The sequence below is a fragment of the Thermobia domestica genome, chromosome 18 (assembly GCF_964235325.1).
Source record: "Thermobia domestica chromosome 18, izTheDome1.hap1.1, whole genome shotgun sequence".
In the NCBI taxonomy this organism is placed as follows: Eukaryota; Metazoa; Arthropoda; class Insecta; order Zygentoma; family Lepismatidae; genus Thermobia; species Thermobia domestica.
Window position 1 is genome coordinate 2,555,740 of NC_137471.1, and position 18,841 is coordinate 2,574,580.

The 18,841-nt window shown below is 35.3% G+C and overlaps 1 long non-coding RNA gene across 2 annotated transcripts; it reads right to left on the reverse strand.

Moving 5' to 3' along the window:
- On the reverse strand, positions 1-15,320 carry LOC145676127 (uncharacterized). 2 transcript variants are annotated; one of them, XR_014129300.1, is made up of 5 exons: positions 15,182-15,320; positions 9,870-10,113; positions 7,764-7,845; positions 5,561-5,636; positions 1-197 (listed from the first exon to the last, which is right to left on the reverse strand). It is a non-coding gene; the product is annotated as an uncharacterized LOC145676127 (long non-coding RNA). The 2 variants fall into 2 exon arrangements; XR_014129301.1 differs by lacking the exon at positions 15,182-15,320 and adding an exon at positions 14,907-15,057.
- Positions 15,321-18,841: the final 3,521 nt, after the last annotated feature.

Here is an 18,841-nt window from a genome sequence, read left to right on the forward strand (position 1 = left end):
TTTAAACTTTAATTTTGTGGAATACTTGAAACAATGTGTTATTACATCGAAGAGGAACAATGTACAGTGTATAGGATGTTATAACATGTAGGTTAAATGTATTTCAGGTATATTTTGGAGTTACGCAACGTATATTTGCAAATTCAGAGTCTCAATCCGTCATCCAGGGTCTTCTGTAATCATCTGGTGATCATATACTGAAAATAAAGAACAACAAATATTTGAATAGAATTAAGTATTTTGTTTCCTAGAAGTATACACTTTTTATTTATTTTTGCATAATATAATTTCAACCTTAGTACTGTGATAGTATGAGCTCCCTAAGGAACTAAATCTACTTTCATATCTTTCAATAATGGACTTATGGGGAGTAAATTAGAGATGACGATGTATTGAACTATTAAATGTTAATCGCCGTAGAAAGTAAACCTTGCCACAGTCTCATCAGTGATTAGAGACGAGTTTCAGATGATGAGCAAACTCAGCGAATTTGCCTTGGGTCGACTACGTTTGATACCTTAGAATATGCTTCATGATTCCACCGGCATCCAGTCCTGGATGAAGAGGATAATTAGGTAACATATGATTCGAGAAAGGCTATTATCTTCCAACCAGTTAATAATATAATCAGGATACACCTGATTTCAGGATAACATAACGGCTGATTTAAGGAAGACTATTTCCCTCCTACCAGTTAATAAGATAATCAGGATACCCTGATTCAAAGAAGACTATGGTATTCCTACAAGTTAATCAGATAATTAGGATACGCCTGACTCGAAGAAGGATATTATCTTCTTATCAGTTAATCATACAATGAGGTTAAATCTGATTGAATGATTCGAGGAAGGTCATTACTTCCCTACCAATTAATCAGATAACCAGGATACATCTGATTCGAGGAAGGTCATTACTTCCCTACCAGTTAATCAGATAATCAGGACACACTTGATTCGAGGAAGGTCATTACTTCCCTACCAATTAATCAGATAATCAGGACACACTTGATTCGAGGAAGGTCATTACTTCCCTACCAATTAATCAGATAACCAGGATACATCTGATTCGAGGAAGGTCATTACTTCCCTACCAGTTAATCAGATAATCAGGACACACCTGACTCGAGGAAGGTCATTACTTCCCTACGAGTTAATCAGATAATCAGGACACACCTGATTCGAGGAAGGTCATTACTTCCCTACCAATTAATCAGATAATCAGAACACACCTGATTCGAGGAAGCTCATTACTTCCCTACCAGTTAATCAGATAATCAGGATACATCTAGTTCGAGGAAGACTATTGTCTTTTTACCAGTGAATCACTAGTTGGAGTGATCGGATTCTTGTCTAGTAGGATTAGATTTTTATGCAACATCTTAATATACTTTTCTCCAAACAATTAGCTGCTGTAACTCTATTCCTTGAAAGCATATTTCCCATGCAAGAGACGTATTTCATCCATGTTGCACATTATTCGGTTACTTGTAGAACTGTATACACCCTTGGGACTAGAATCCATATCGGAAAAATATGTTTCATCTCTTACCGTTTTCGCTCTATACCTGATACTACGACTTCTGGTTTCAACGTCTTACTCCCATACAGCATAAAGGGTAAAATATAGTAAGAAATACTATTGTTCGGATATGAAATCAGCCTGGGATGCACAGGCTTCATGTAAAGGGAAGTGGCAGCGATGTTATGAGGGTGCCATACTAGTCAGTATTATATCGTTTATAGATATCTGTTCCTAGAGAAATCTCATTTTACTTCTATAAACACACATGATTTTAACTATCACATAAGAAATATACTGTAATTTAAATAATAATACCTCAAGCTCAAATAAAAACTTAATATAATAAAAAAAAACTTCTTAAAAAAGCGATAAAGACTTTTATTTATTATATTTACAGTTAAAGGCTATTCCAAAATAACTTAAGTTTGCCAAAATCTTCTGTGTTCTGTCTGTTGTCGATTTTGGCCAAAATGTATCTTTCTGAATTCAAGTTCATGAATAAGTCTTGAATGAAGTCTGGTATTTATGTATTAAGCTTTAAGAAAAGACTGTTCATATGATACTTGGGTTACACGCAATGTAAGAAGGTATTCGTAAACTTTGAACAGTTCTATGTAAAGTCTTGAGTACATACTCCAAAATCACATCGAAGGCAAATGTGAAACACAAATTGCACTTGACTCCCATATTGCATTTTATGGGTTTTTAATCCTTGGTATTTTCTTTGCTCACAGAAGTCGGAAATGATTTTATGAAATCTTTTCTTAATACTTTTTCCGAATGTGAAGTGAAGTCTTCTTTATTTCTATAATTCTCAACAGATCCTCCTTTGGCGGGTTTTTTCAATGTTCTCGTCGTTTTGAGATAATGAATAGCGTCAAAAAGGTGCATGATTTATATCCATCTCACCAATTTAAAGCACCCATACCACTAGAAAACTTGTGAGCGGCTCATAATATCCTTCTTGAAACTCTGTTGAAACATTTGGTAAGGTTCCGTTGCCGAGTTTTCAAACAGGAAGCAAAATTTTAAACATATTTTTTGTCCCTTTAAATCTGCTATAAGGATTTCGCAGGTGGCAAACGAGAACAGTTGAGAAAAATAACACTACGATCAAACGCCGCTTGGGCAATAGATTTGGGAAGTTCATTACTAGATCCACCTAAGAGAACTCTCTACTACAAGGTCGCGGGCTTTCAATCTGATTTCTTTTGGGTACCCCCTCGTAGACAACAGGGCATATACGGTCTTAAGTTCGGCACGTCCGAGGGATAACGTCTCTCGGCGAGCACACTATCCGGGGAAAAGAAAAGAAGCAAAAGAATGGGAAGAGAAGGAAGCGGACTGGGACCTGTATGTTAGGTTCCATTCTAGAATTTGCCTGTGAATGAGAAAAATTCAGAAAAAATAAAACCTCACTCAGGACAGTTGACCTGAAAAAGCTGTTACATCTTTTCAACCGAGTGTCCTCACCGGAAATCGAACCCTTAATCGCTCGCACCAAAGGTGAGAGCATTAGCGATTACACTATGCGGGGCTACTCCGAAAAACTTAGAAACTTACTTGAAAGTTGTAGACTTTCAACAAGAGAGGAACAATGTAGAGAAGTGAAAAGATCACCAATGAAGTCAACTCGCAAATAATCCGAGGAACTTAGTATTCTCCGAGTGAACTCTGCGCAAACACGTGAAACATAAGCTAAAATTACAACCATATCGCGCCGAAATTTGTTCAAGAATTATCTGACAACAATTTAAACCGAAGGCAGGAGGCATGCAATTCACTTCTTCAGGTGTTTGAAATTATCCAGTAAAGTGGAAAATCATTTTTAGTGATGAATGTGGCATATACCAAAGCTCCTGAGCAAGAAAAGTTTCTTCTGGTTTACGGAAAACGCTTATTTTTATGAGGAGATTGAGAACAACCCTCTCCATGTCATGATATGGGCTGGCGTCGACAGTAAACAAACTTATGGTCCATATATTTATAATGGACCTGTTAACCAACATTGATTCTTGATATGCTAAGAAAGTGTTCATTCGCTGTTTGGAAACCCAAGGGGTCAAGGGGACATGTTAGTTTCGGCCAGATGCAATGCTTTCTCGTTTTGTCACTTCAGTTCGAGAATATCTCAATTAAAAGTTTCCAGGACGCTGGATTGGCCTACCATCGCCTTCATTGCCCTCTCTACTTGACTGGCCAACTCGAAGCCCGGACTTAAGAACTTGTGACAATTCGCTGTGGGGATTCATCAAGAATATTGTTGCAGCACAATGTTATGCAACGATTGATGAATTGGAAGAAGATACAAGATTTGCTTTCAAATGAGTTACTCTAGCAATGCTAAGAAGAATGTCCCATAGAAGCTGGTTTCGTATTATTTTGTGTTCAGAGCACGGTTGAGCCCATACTGATGTGTTAGGCATTTAGACATTAAAAAAACAGGTGTCCATTACAAATGAAACTCAATCAATTGTGTGTTACATCTATATCTATAATTAAAGTTTGCACAGTTTGAATTTTTAGTACCTCAAGGGAGGGGGGTTACTTGCAAGTGATTACGAAAAACGGAATATAGTCCAAGAAACAGAAACAGGAACTTTAATGTTGCGATTTGGCATCGGCACTTTCTGAATGAAAGAAGAGCATAGGAAAATGACCAGCAGAGTAATCAAACTCGGTGTCAAATATTTTTGGCTTTGCACAATTTTGCAGTCTTTATGGGTTGAAATAACCGAAAACTTGAGGCACTGGGAAAGACAATGATAAGCGTGACTTTGGTTGAAATTGAGTTATTAGATCAAATGGCTTGGGATCGGACCACAGAACAGTATGTAGGTAGTCTAATTTCGGAAATGTACCTCCAGATGGCAGATGAAGGTTGTTTGGTATGTGTCATTACATTGGAATGTTCAACTTGATTTTCCAGTTTACTCAAAAGTTAGAAAATGTGATACACGATTGCGCATGAAATATTATTTTCCAGTTTACTCAATAGTTAGAAAATGTGATACACTATTACGCATGAAATATTACTAAAAATATACTTTTCGTTACTTGGTATATACATCAAATATGCTCTTAAAGCTTTGTTCATAACTGAAAATAAAAATGCAATTTTTCAGTGTTGTTACTTAGATATTTATCACATCTCTGCAAGACAAGATGCACTCTAACAATTACAATAAAGCTGAATCCATTTGATACATAGGATTTGGAAGCGGCTATAACACTTTTGTTAAATCATTGTTCTTAGCAAATGAAAGATTCCTCGAATCACTGGTGAGTGACGCGGTTAACAAGATTAATATCACATAGGTTTGTGTTCAACATGCTAGCCAGGATGTTACTAACAACACAAGGTAAATCTTAAAAGAATACCCTGGTGCTGTTTATTTTTCGAGTTCCTTAACTCATCTATCTAGTTCTTTAATACCGCTCAACACTGGCTCTGACTCAGACCGATAATACCAGGTCTGTGTTAACCGCAACACCAAACCCTTGGTGTTAAAATAACATGCTAAAGAGATAGTCATGCTAGGACCACTGGCCTGTATCAAAATGTCCTACTCTTTCATTCATCCTCCTAGTTCTTTAACACCACTAAATACTAGCTCTGTCTTAGACCGATAATACCAGGTCTGTGTTAACCGCAACAACGGACCCTTGGTATTAAAATAAAATGCTAAAGTGGTAGTCATGCTGGTACCACTGACTTGTATCAAAATATCCTACTCTTTCATTCATCTTCATAGTTCTTTAGCACCACTCAACACCGACTCTGTCTCAGACCGATAATACCAGGTCTGTGTTAACCGCAAAACCAAACTCTTGATGTTAAAATAACATGCTAAAGAGCTAGTCATGCTGGGACCACTGGCCTGTATCAAAATTTAATTGTATTAACACTATCTTTTTGCAATGTACCCAGTGCCATCTATAGCTTTGCGTCATTTAGTTTATATTACTCTTCAAGCTTAAAACGGGCTTATATACTGTTAATAATTTAATTGCCTTTCATCCGTTTAATAATACTTACTCTATAGGCATAGAAATGGATCTATCTTTGTACGATCCGTCTTGTCGTCGTAAAACATTGAATAGAGTTCCAACGGCTGTGGAAGAGAAGATTGATTTAAGTTAATCTGTCAAAACATGTTTCATAATTGCCTGGCATAATATAATAGCAAGAAACTGTACCAAAACTTTATGATGAATGTTTCTACAGTTTGGTAGTAATTACATAATTTTTCAGGAGTATCTCAAACTTTACCAATGTTTATCATATCTTCGGAATAGTTTTATACATGGCTGCCAAGTTTTCCAGAGAGAGAAAGGAAGATTTTACTTTTTCTTTTAGAAAAAAAAAAAAGGAAAATATGTGATATTTAGAATTTACATATAACAAAAACACATATGTTAGCGGTGCAATCAAGTGCTGTATGGAACGTGACTGACATAGACTATACGGAAAAGGCTCGTTTCTTCATTGTTCAAAAGCCAGAACTAGGGTACTGACAAACAGGTCTCTGAGCGGAACAATGTTGTAGTCAAGGAACATACTTAGGGTTGTCATATTTCCAAAATGAAAATCCTGGACGCTGTCAACGCATGAAACATAACACACTCCAAAACTCACAGGAGCACTGAGAAACAGTTAGTGCTCGTGTGAGTTTTGGAGTGCGTTGTGTCTCATGTGTTGGTAGCGTTCCGGATTTTAGCGTCAAGGATTAACTGTTTCTCAGTCAGACTAGTAACAAGACGAGCACTCTAGTGACTAACAAGAAACTAGATTTCACACTGTGACACTGATGGCTCAGAGCCCCCGCCAAGTGAACTTTGTGGTGGACAAACACCGTGTGCGTGGGTTTTCTCGGGGTTCTCCCGTTTCCTCCCACTTTCTTCATTCCACCATTTCATTCATCATTCATCATCACCGTCTCCTTTAGCATAACCGGCATAACCGTGGGACGTAAAACTCAAAGATTTCATTTCATTTTCACTGATGGCTCAGAAGGGACAACGGAAACGCGTAACCATTGTTGCGTTAAAAGAAACAAAAAGAAATCTGCCACAAATAATTAAAAAAAAAACGTTTTCCCCCACCTCATAAACTTGTATTTTTTTTAAAAAATATTCCAACATTTTCCCATTGTTGTCTGTTCAGTTTTGTTAATTATTAAAACAATATATTTTTCTTCCTGAATGTTCAGCGGAAAATTGAATGGTCAGGGATTACTGATTAAAATATTTCAAAAGCAAGAGGCAGATTGAATCAGAGTACTAAATATAACAATAAGATTAAGCAGTAAAACCTTTTGTCCCTGGCCAATGAAACAAATACTTCGTTCATTTCGAAGTAGTTAGATCGTAAACTGAATTAAATCCATGTTTTATGTATTCAAGTCTTTTTTCAACTTTCGAATTGCCATACTCAGAAGTTGAAGAGAATAATTACATCCTTAATCCTGTGAAAAAAGCACTGGCGGAAATCCCGAGGGAATGAGGGGGACATCCCCTCCAACCTTGGAACAGAAGGGGACTGTCTCCCTGAATATGATTTGAAATGTGTTTTTTTTTTTTTTGGAGGGGGGAGAAATTTGATGATGTGTGTCCGATTGTCACAAAGGAAAGTTAGATGAAATTGATGTCCCCCAGAATAAGCCTCAACTCTGTCCGCCTCCAAATGTTGAAGACAACTCTGCTTCCCTGATCCTCCACAGCATTATTTTTCTACTTCATAAATACTTTGAACATCACTAAAAAATAAAAAAAATAAAAAAAACATGGGAATGGTTTTATACATATACCTGTCCCCCCAATGTTCAAGACAGATTTGCGCCGCTGGAAAAAAGCAAACTATAATATTCCCTTTATTTCTTTTTCGCTGAAATCCGGGATATTTAAGCCTCCCGAGAAATATTTTCGGGACGTAGATCTCGATTCCACGACGGTCCTGGATTTTCCGGGACGAATGACAACCCTAAATATATCTACTACAAGTTTTCTCCAGTTTTCTACGAATTCATTGAAATGTACCGTACCCTGTTATTCGACGAGATGCTTCAATTATTAAACAACTATTGTGCTGCTGAAATATGTACTTTCTATGTCTTAATATTTACTTGTTTATTCCTAACAATGGTCTTGTCACCGTTTAGCAGACAAGCTGGTGACACAATTGTTAGATATAAAATATTAACCAACGAATATAAGATATATAAGATACAGTGAATACATACGTTCGCATGTCCACTGCACTGTTCTATTAGCACGCAGAATGCAACGGTCATTCAGGTAGCAACAATCATTTGTTGTCTTGCACTGTTATGATAAAAGAAAAAACTGATAATAAGTAAAAATGAAAGAGTAAAAGAAAAGTAGATAATATGTAATTAGAAATAATTAACAAAGATAAAAACACTTGCTGTTTGTCAGTAATGTATTGTTAGAATTTTGGTAAGGTAGCTCGATGGTTTATGGAAGACAATACTTCATGTCATGTGATCTTACAAAATAATATATTAAGCGGGCAGACTACTAAAAAATTATACAATAGCTAACCATTTTTCTTTTGCCCGTTTTTCGTAAGTGAAAAAGAGATAATGAAATGTAATTTACCACAATAATAGATAATATTATTCTACACCCGAAAATACGAATCAACAGAATTTTTAGTGTTGCCATCCATAGAAATTACAGTGTGGCCAGAATATGAATTACCCAAAAAGTTAGGTTTAAGGCAGCGACCAGAAAAATGAACTAAACGCTAATTGATGACTTATCATGTTGTTTTGGTTCCTTTTTAACTACTTTTTAAATAATATTTGTACTTATTTTGTACTGTTTATTACAAGTTTATTTATTTTGTACTGTTTATTACAAAATAAATAGAAATATTGTTAATATCCAGCTGCGTATGTGATCCGTATACGTTGGTATTTCATAGTGACATAATAGCTTCTTCAATTTTGAAAATTTTGGTCCTCATACTGTTCAAGTGCACCACTTCTTTCCTTGTATTAACTTTTGGTGCAGAGTAAGAATATGGAGACACTATTTCGAAGATTTACGGATAAAATGTATGTATTCGCAAAGAGAGAGTAAAATCTAAGGAACTTAAATGTTTGCGTAATAAGTAGAAATATCTTAATTAGTAGGTCTACGCATGGAACTAAAGCAATACAGTAAAAGAAGCACAATTACGGTGTCATTATTGTGTAATTCACCATACGGAAAGCAATTATATACAATATTAACTGATATTAGATCTGATACATTTCCCAAAGTAGCTATGTACCACATTTATGTAAATAGCTCTCCGCTGAGTACCTTCCGTCCTCTAACGCACTTGTTAGTTTACTGCCTTCGCTTGCAATGAAATTTCAAACTTACTTTTAAGAACTAAGAAGTAAAGTCACATTGCTTGTAAATAGAGACCGCAGCAGTGTTATCGGTGCCCTAACCCTCAGTGCTACTACTCTCCCGATTGGTTAAGAAATATTCTCTCGCACAAGCATGCCTAATAAAATAGAACATCGCCAATAGTTCGGTATTTTTTATGTTATTACGAATTTATTGTCCGCATAACGCAATATGTATATGGTTAGAACGCAGCACTCTTACTCTTGTTAATCAATGCATGAGAGATCTGAAATTATAAATAACGTTATATGCAGGTACTCGACCGAAAACAACTTCTGAAGTTGTTAGCGTACATGAAAAACACTTACGTATGCACGGATTATCTTTATAAACCACTCTCTATATTCCTAATGGAGATTCAAATCGTTCCCACAATGCAACGAAAGTGATTCGGCGACACTACCGGCTAGAGTTGTAACTAACTGCATCGTCTGCTACTGGCGGTAGCTAAGTGTATTATTGGCTAATTGTATCAGACTCACAAGCTCTGAATGATTTGAATCGTTCTTGCTTTTAGTAGTTCGTAGTACCCAACTTCTTTGAGAGGCGGCGCCACAGTCTCCACAGTTTAAGCGGGAAGAGCAGCTGAAACTTCTTATATCGTTAATCTACTTACAAACTATTTCGCATGTTTTTCCGTTTTCCATTTCTTAAACCATTATTTTTTCTACCAGTAGTGGCAACGTTACACTACTCGACGTCATGTTAAAAGTTATTTTCGTTTCCTACTTTCTAAACGTAAGATACAATATAGTTTATCTCTTTTATTCTAATATTATAGTTGTTTACCCTTAATAACTAAGACTCAAAACAAAACTAAAACGATTTTAAAAAACATTTCTTTCATCATTCAATAATCTCTAGAATCCATGTATTACCTTAGTGATCAGCCCAGTAACAATAAAAGAAGAATTTTATCTTACCTCCCCATATGTAAACACACATCCATAGCACATTCTGAAGCAGAGTATCATCAAAATCGTACATGTTACACAAGTGTAACTCTGAATATAGTTGTGCTTGATCATACTTCATTCGTGGAGGTTCACATTTCCAGATGAACGCTTAATACAAACTGTTAACAACGGTTCGAGTCTAGTACAACTGAGCCGGATTTTAACACGTCAGTCTTTATTTTCTCACATGCCTTACTTTTCAAACAATATGCTGAAATGTGGAAATAAATAGTAATAAGAAACGGAAGTCGTTAGCTGGGAATAAACAATATTTTTTTTTTTTAGTTTTTAATAGGAGACAACAGGAATAATTTTGTAAATCAAGATATTAAGCGGGAAAATGGTTCAATTATAAAGTGAAAAGAAATTTAAACCTTTGAATGCATGGTTATTTAATGGCTTAGCTTTGCGTACAAGATTAGTTTGTTTAAATGTAGTGCCCCTTTTCAACTTCCAGTGCTACGCGAGACATGCACTTCCAGTTTAAGGCGAAATTTGAATCATCGTAATGAAGTGAAATTTTTAATACTCTCCCATCAGAAATATAATCTTGGATTACGTGCACCAAAGGAGCAGGCCCTAGTCAATAGACCAGTAGAGACAGCTCTATTAAACTAGTTTCCTGGTTGATCACTGACAAATGAACTTAAAAGTATTCATAAAGGACAATTAGAACGCGAAGTGAGTTTTCAAATTTGTAGGACATTGGAGAAAGATTATTTAAATATTTAAACTACCGAGAGGTTAATATACACAACCTAGGAAGAAATTAACTCGTTATTAAACACAGTATGTAATCTTTAAACCCTTAATCAATTTTAACTAAACAAAAAGTATCTGTTTCTTGCAATGCTAGAGTTTATGACATGATATTTTATTTTGGCATTGCAGAAAATAGAGATGAAATGTTTAACCTTGTGATCTCACTAATGTCGTTGCCGTTATCAGTGATCGAGCATGGTAAAACGTTTAACCTGCCTGAGCAATTCAGCTGGCACCACAGGTCGAAGTATATCAGTTCGTTTACCAAGTACAAATATGGTGGTGAAAGGACCTGGTGCCCTCGTTGATGCAAAGGAACAAGCAACTGACAATTGAATCTAATAAACATAAGTTCTGCAGCAGATATTTGAAGATGAGTTCGCATTTCAAAATTCTGACAGAGGGAAATGTTAAAGTGAAATACCCCAGAATCCATAAAGACAGAAAAGTAGTTTAACCTGACACACAAGCTGAACTGTTCTGAAGTGAAGGAACCGTTGAACGGAATCCACGTTACCACAATGAATCATCGGCGGAAGACTGTGATCATTGGTTGAATTATGGGGAAATGCTGCTTTCTTGGTATGAAGATTAATTTTTTTTAAAAAAAAGCCTTTGGATAAATGAAAACATGTTTCATGCTTGGGGTTTACTTTCGTACAGAACTACAACGCTTGATAAAGTGGAGGAGCGAATTAGCTAAGTCGTTACAAAGTAACTGCTGGTGCTCGCTTATGCAACATTAAACGTCGTACCACGATTCGTAACTGATATCGGCAATGACACTAGCATTACTAAGATACCATGTAGTAGTTATCCTACTATTGAAATGAGCAAAATACTTTTTTTTTATTAACCTTGGTTTATCATTTAAAACATTTTCAATAGAATTAATACTAGTCTGATATACAATATACATTATATATATATATATATAATGCATCTCCACTGATTCACACACATTAGCTGACCTCCGAAACGATTGGGTCTAGGAACTGTAAATTTTGTACAAATGGCTTCTTGTATTGACTTTGAACCCTAGACTTTAGACAAAAATGAAAAATGAAGCCTAGGCAAAATGCGAGATCTAAACGGGAAAAAGGACGTTCAAAGTATTTTCGTCCTTCATCAATCTTTGAGCTGTATTAGGAATAAGAGTTTGAAAATTTGTATATTTCCCTGTTAGATCCTAGACAGAGAATAAGACGGAGTTTTGTGAAATGGAAATCCTAATGAAGAAAAAATAGACTTAAACATTTTTCGCCTTTCACTGAATCTCCGAAACTGTTAGACGTATCAACTTAAAATTATATATAAATGTTCTTGAATCCTAGGCGGAAGGTCACAACATTCTTTTAGTCACATTTGTACAAATTTAGAAGAAACCACAACCTGAAACAAGGTAAAACTAAAATAGTGTCCAAATAGGAATTTCCAAATTTGAGTTCATTCTTGTCTTAAAATTTGTGGTTCTTAAATTTCTATCCAGGTTTCAATTTCCACATTATTGCTGTGTTCATATTATACTACTTCGTCTGCGATAGTAGACACGTGAACTCGTTAAATATGTTTTCTTGACGTTCTTAAGTAACAACAACAATTGGACAATGAAATCCGTGTAACTAAAATCAATGATGTTATAAAATAAGGGATGTTTATGATGTTAGGTATAATCAATGATGTTATATGCCCATATGCATTTTCATCCTATTAACTCAATGAAGGCAGAAAACAAACGAGCATCAGCACGGCTGATTGGCTATTCTCGTCTCTGAGAATCTTGGCTCATAACATTGCGATGTTATCGGCCGAAGCGGGCAGAGTGGAGGTGATGAAACGGTGACGTGTGGCATCACGATTTTATTGTATAGGCAGATCCTCTATTTTATAACATCCTTGACTAAAATACAAATAACTGAAGAATATTTATAACAGATACTGTGTTTACTCACGACCCGCTCGGGAGAGTAATACTCCCGGAAGTACGTTTTTCCACGCGCTAGTCTAGCCAGCTGTTTTACGCGCTATCCTAACCAGTTGTTTTAAGCCGGTCACAAAATTTATATCGAAGTACAAAGGGAAACAAAACGAGCCCTATATCATGGAGTACAAGGGCATAAGTACTACAACTACTTATCTGCACAAAAATAAATAAATCACTTTTTTAAGTATTATTTTCATATTATTTTAATTTAATAAGTGTTATAAAAATGTAAAAAAAAAAGTAAAAAAAACTTTCCTCGGGCCGGGTTTGAACTCGCGTCAAAAGAGACTTTTAGTACTAGTATATAGCGCTAGCCCACTCGGCCACGAAGGCCGACAGGGGAAAGCGTTTGATTTCAGCTATTTTAATGCAACGTGGCACGAAGTGGATAACGCCAACCAATCAGAACTGTGTTTCTCGTTTCTACTTCCGGGAGCATTACTCTCCCGAGCTAGTCCTGTTTACTCACGGTTTTAACACAACTAGAAGAATATGATTACAACTAGTACATACTGAACTGTGTTGACAATTAAATAATAAAATACACAATGATTATTTTCCAAATTGTATATAAGCAATAAAATAAATTTCAAACAGTCAAGTTTTGTTACATTTAATACATAAAATGATTAAAACAAAACAACTCGTATTAAGTAAGAATCTCACAAAGAAATCTAATTACAACTTTTTCTTCAGCTTAATAAATGCGATATATTTTTCCTGGTTGTTTAAATTCCAGCTTAAATTGTAAATCCATTTCTCATATAGCCGAGTTGCTGAAAACGGACGTCGAACTTCAACAAAAAATCCAGTATTCTTCTTTCCACATTACTTCAATTCAATGTTCTATTCTTGATAGAGGTCTCAACTCTTGCAGTGATAGTAGCATTAGGCTAGCTAAGAAATTATATATCTAAATCATTTTAAGTAAAGCAACACTTTGGGAAATACGCCATTGTGTAGGTGAAAGTAAAGATAGATAAGGGAGTAATGTATCAAAGAACCTTAGAGATGTGGGTAATAATAACTAGGATTTACGGTGAAACTTTCAAATCTTTAGTTTTTTGTGTAAATTTCAAATTACGAATTCTCCCTCATATCCGTACTAAATTCTATATTCCTACCTCGTGTTATTATTATTACCTACTATTCATTCCGGGTAAGCTGATAGACAATCTTAACAAACTCCCCCTCTATCCATCTATTTACTATTGAAGAAGAGGAAAACAACTCACTAATATTGACAGGAAGGGAAGCTTTTTCAAAATATAATATCAGATAAAATCTAAATAATTCGGTTGCACTTGATGTTGGAAAGTTATTGCTATTCCTTTAAGCCACTATCTAATCTTGCTGTCTTTGTTATCATTCTCATTTTTTGCCTGTAAAAGCTCGTATTGCTTATTATTTATGTACACTCATGTCCAAAATGATTGTCGCATATCTATAACTGTCTTCTTGTAAGAATATAATTTGATCATGATTTTGCAGGGTACTTTTAATACTGATACTATGTTTATAGTCGGGAAATGTATATTTGTGGTAAATTTCATAGGAAAAGAATTATAAATACGAAAATTAGAATGAGTAAAACAAAATGTTGCTTAATGGACAAGAAAAGTTTCTTTTCGTTATATTGTTCTTATTTATTGCTCTTTTGACATGCAATTTTCCGCATACATGTCCTTGCCAATTACACACACATTAACATTGTAAGAAATACCGAGCGAACTCGTTATCAAATTATATTCCTACAACAACATATTTATGGACATGCGACAATAATTTTGGACATGGGTGTATTAAAAGTTTGACTCTTGTCGTATTTTTAAAAATGAATTTTCTAGAAATAAGTACTCATTTACTAAAAGTTAAATTCCACAATTCTTTCACTTAATTCGGAAAAGGTTGTTAATTCAAACCAATCCTGTTAAAATCCTATCTTTTTGTCTTTTCTTAATTAACATTTCAAGTTCCACTTTTATCATGTTGGCACTTCGATACTTTTCCCATGTAGATTGTATTTGCTCTTAGATTACATATTAATCTGAAATTATTGCTTGAAAACAGTAAATATCCAACCCTGTCATCGCTTGCAATTGAAACACCATTTCACAACCCTGACTACCAAGAAAACGACAATTGTTCACTTGAAGTCACTATTATACTAAAAGATGTGTTACTTATCTCACTAATAGATAAATTATTTTAAATTATGTGGAGTTATTATTAATAATTAATTCTTTAGATGTATTTACATTTATTCTATATCTCCGCGTGCAGGAATTAATGGCGGAAACATCGAGATCCACGTTTATCAGACCACGTGGGTGCACGTCATGTATAGAAAACTTGTTTTGATCTTGTCTCAGCTTATCTGGAATGAACTATAGTTTCATCTATCGCTCGCCACCTTTAGCTTATAAGGCATGACTAGGGATGCTAGACTGAAAATCTAATCGCATCACATTTGCCTGAATCTTCTATTTATTTACCTTCTTAAAAGAAATATTTTGCAACGAAAATTCATTACCTGTATCTAGAGAAGCTATCGTTCCTTAAATTTATTGATTTCATTTCCTTGTTTTGAATATTCACCAACAATAATATAATTTAATAAAACACAAGATTTCACACAATGAAAGAAAGTACAAGACAATGCGCAGTTTATTTTATTCTAGTTTTCAATCTTTACCTTGTTAACTTTTATGAAGAATTATATTTACGATTTGTTTACGCATTCCTTACGCTGTCGTACCATTTGAATCCTTGCACAGAACAATTCAACTTGGCGTAGCAGATTAAAACTCTTCACCTTCTTTTCTTCTTTTAATCAAGAGCATCTGCAAATGTTTTCAATGCGTACATTAGAAGAAAAAATATGTTCCGAAACAATAGCTTTTAAACCCTTAGTAATTATTCCTGGTTAATTGGCTTATTATAGCATTTAAACGAATTTTTTTTTATTTTGTTATCGCTAATAACTCTTGTTCTGCTTTCAGTACAATCGATTTCAGCTTATAGATACAGAAAAAAGCAGACGTTGTTTGAAAACATACTCCATGAAACAGGTAACCATATCCTTTTTCTGCACTATACAAGCTCCTAAAAGCTTCAGAACACCTAATTATATAACGACATTCATTTAGTTTGTATTAATTTCAAGATATGAACTTTAAAAAGGTAGAAACATGCATTTTGATATGAAATTTGGTGACAGCTCTCCTCATTATCAGTGTTACCGACATGTCCCTTCACAACGTAGCATGTAACGCAGAAACCATCATAAATAAAAAATTTCTAAACTAACTTAAAATATACCAGGTTTGTCCTGAAAGTAAAGTCAGTGAATTTATTGTGACGCGACTGTACGTTGGAGCGCGGTCTAACTGGCTGCAACTGGTAGTGGGGGAACACAGCTAAGCAGCCACAGACTAGAATATATAAGACCGCAAACTCAGCGGAAAAATGAAAACCTGGCGACAGTAGCGCCTCTAACACACGATGTCGGAACTAACCAGTCGATCTGAAGTCACATACGTGGAAATTTCGAAAGTAACCACAGACTAGATTATTTTTCTTCTCATTATTTTTCTTCCATTTTGTTATACAATCGTAATATTGGATAGTAGTATTGGCTTAATATCACTGCTACATCTGATAACTAGAGGGAATAAACGCTTGTATGTCACATTAAATATACGTAATACAGGATAAAATAAGTTATTTCCTCCATTTAGCACGTAAATCTATCAGTGGTGTTCTCTGGTGTAAACACTGCTCTGAAAGTGAACTCTTTTAAAAGGAAGAAAATTCTATCAATATAAAAGAAAAAAGCTGGAAAGGAACATCTAGTTCAGAGACAGTGTTGGCTGTTAAGGTGCAACACGTCCTTAAAGTTACATTTCTTAGATTCCCACTTGGACTTCTATCTTGACAACTGTGATATTGTAAGCGACGAACACGGGGAACTTTTCTACCAGCAAATTTCGGACATGGAAATGAGATACCGGGGGAAGTGGTGTGCATCAATGTTAGCCGATTACTGCTGGGCACTAATAAGGGAATCACTAGCAGTAACTTACAAACGCCAGGGAAAGCGGTTGTGCCTTCAGTGATCTTTCTCCGAAGAAAAACAACAAAATAAATACATGCAGAAGCTAATATAGGAAATAAAGTTAAGTTGTCATAACTTCAAAACGAGAGCTAATCTTGCATTTTCATTAACATTTTCGTATTCAGCAAGCCCAAAAACATAAAGATTAGCTGTGTTCATGTCAGTTACAGAAAAAAATAAAATTTTGTTGGCTAGTGTAATAGAAGAATTGCTAGAATAAAAAAGGGAGGAAACGGCAGTGTCTCGAGAAAATCCACGGACATGATGTTGTCTACCACAAACTTTCTTGGCTAGGGATCGAACCAGGGACTCCACAGTCCAGAGGCAAGCACTCTACCACTGAACCACCGTGGTGCCGCGTAAATAAACTCTGCTAGGCAGTAGAAAAAATCACAAGAAGTTTTAGATTTTGTCCGGTAGATGTCAACAGCTGTAAGATGCTTGCTGCTATCTAGCGGTGAAATGTGTAATTTTTACTACTTTTTTTCAATAGTAGAAAATGAATTATGGATAGCTACGATGAAGGTCACCGTTACCCAGCGGATGTTAACGGGTTAACTCCATCAGGTACGTCGGCCGAGATAATTGTTCCGACTAAGCATTGCGAAACACACAACTTTAAAATTCGGCTTCGTTAAAGAATTGTGTGGAGGAACGGACGTGTTAACACAATAATCTTTAAAGTGCCACTTTAGTGATTCTAATGAAATAAAAATAATAGAAAAATAAGTACATTATTCATTAATCTAACTAGATCTAAGATTAAGGAAGGTTAAACAAGAAGATAATATGCTTCATTAACAGTAGCGTACGCAGGACTTTATTTCGGGGTTCCAAACTTAATATAGGTATTTATATTAGAATTTCTAAAATTGCCCCTAAAATTAGGCTAAATTTACACAAAAGTCGAAATTTCAGCGGGTCCGGATCCGCAGGACCCACCCCCTGCGTACGTCCCTGTTCATTAGCCTACATGTTGTGATATTTAGAACGCTTGTGGCGTCCCTGATTCTAACCCCGGCCAAGTAAGTTTGTGCTGGACAACATCTTGTCGTGGAGTTTTCTCGGGGTACTCCTGTTTCTTCCCACATTTTTATTCCACCAAATTCTTGCATCATTATTCACTTCCATTAATTATCTGTCTCCCTTAGCCTAAAAGGGCATAATTGCGTGGGACGTTAAACGGAAAGATTTCATTTTCCTTGTTGTGATCTGTTTTTTGGAATAACAAGATAATATAATTATGAAGTACTTCTTACGTCAGATATTTTACACTTTACAGCCTACATTCGGAAATATAGTTAGCAAATCTGATAACGGAAAAGGGTCAAAGCCATTGCGAGGTCTAATCATAAATATACAAGAACAATAACACTAAAGCTATCTTGGAGAAAACAAGTAATGGTGTCACATGTACGCAGCCTAAAGGAGTTTGTTTTATATGGCATGATGTTTTCTTCACTAATATTGGAACCGGAAGTTGTAGTAGATTTCTACTACTTCCGGTTTTAATAGGAGATTAGAGTAGACAGGGAATATACTCTTGGAACGCATAATTGATTGCAGAAAACCGCTTCTAGTTATCTATTACCGTTTTCTACTCTACAGTGATAACGTTAGAACCGGAAGTGGTTGATTTCTGCTGTTTCCGGTTTGAATAGAGGGTTAACAGAGATGGGACCTTTTCTTAAAACTCTAAATAGATTTTAAAAAAACTGTTTATCTCTTTCTCTTATTGCTTTTATTCTATGTAGATCAATATGTATTGAAACCGGAAGTTGTAGTGGATATCTATCACTTCCGGTTTTAGTGGAGAGTTAAGGATGGGATAAAATGTCTTTGGAACGCTTAATCGATTGCAGAAAACCGTTTCCCGCTATCTGTTAGCGTTTATGTTGAAAGAGCGTTCAGTAACCACTTCGAGTCTGGTTGACTATTTCATTTATAGAGTAAATTATTCCGTTCTTACTATTCACCATTGTTAAACGAATCTATTTATTCAGAAACGTAACTAATTTAACTACTGCATTGTTGCTTAAAATTTAAAACGCAAAAATGTACTTTTTCTTCCCCCTT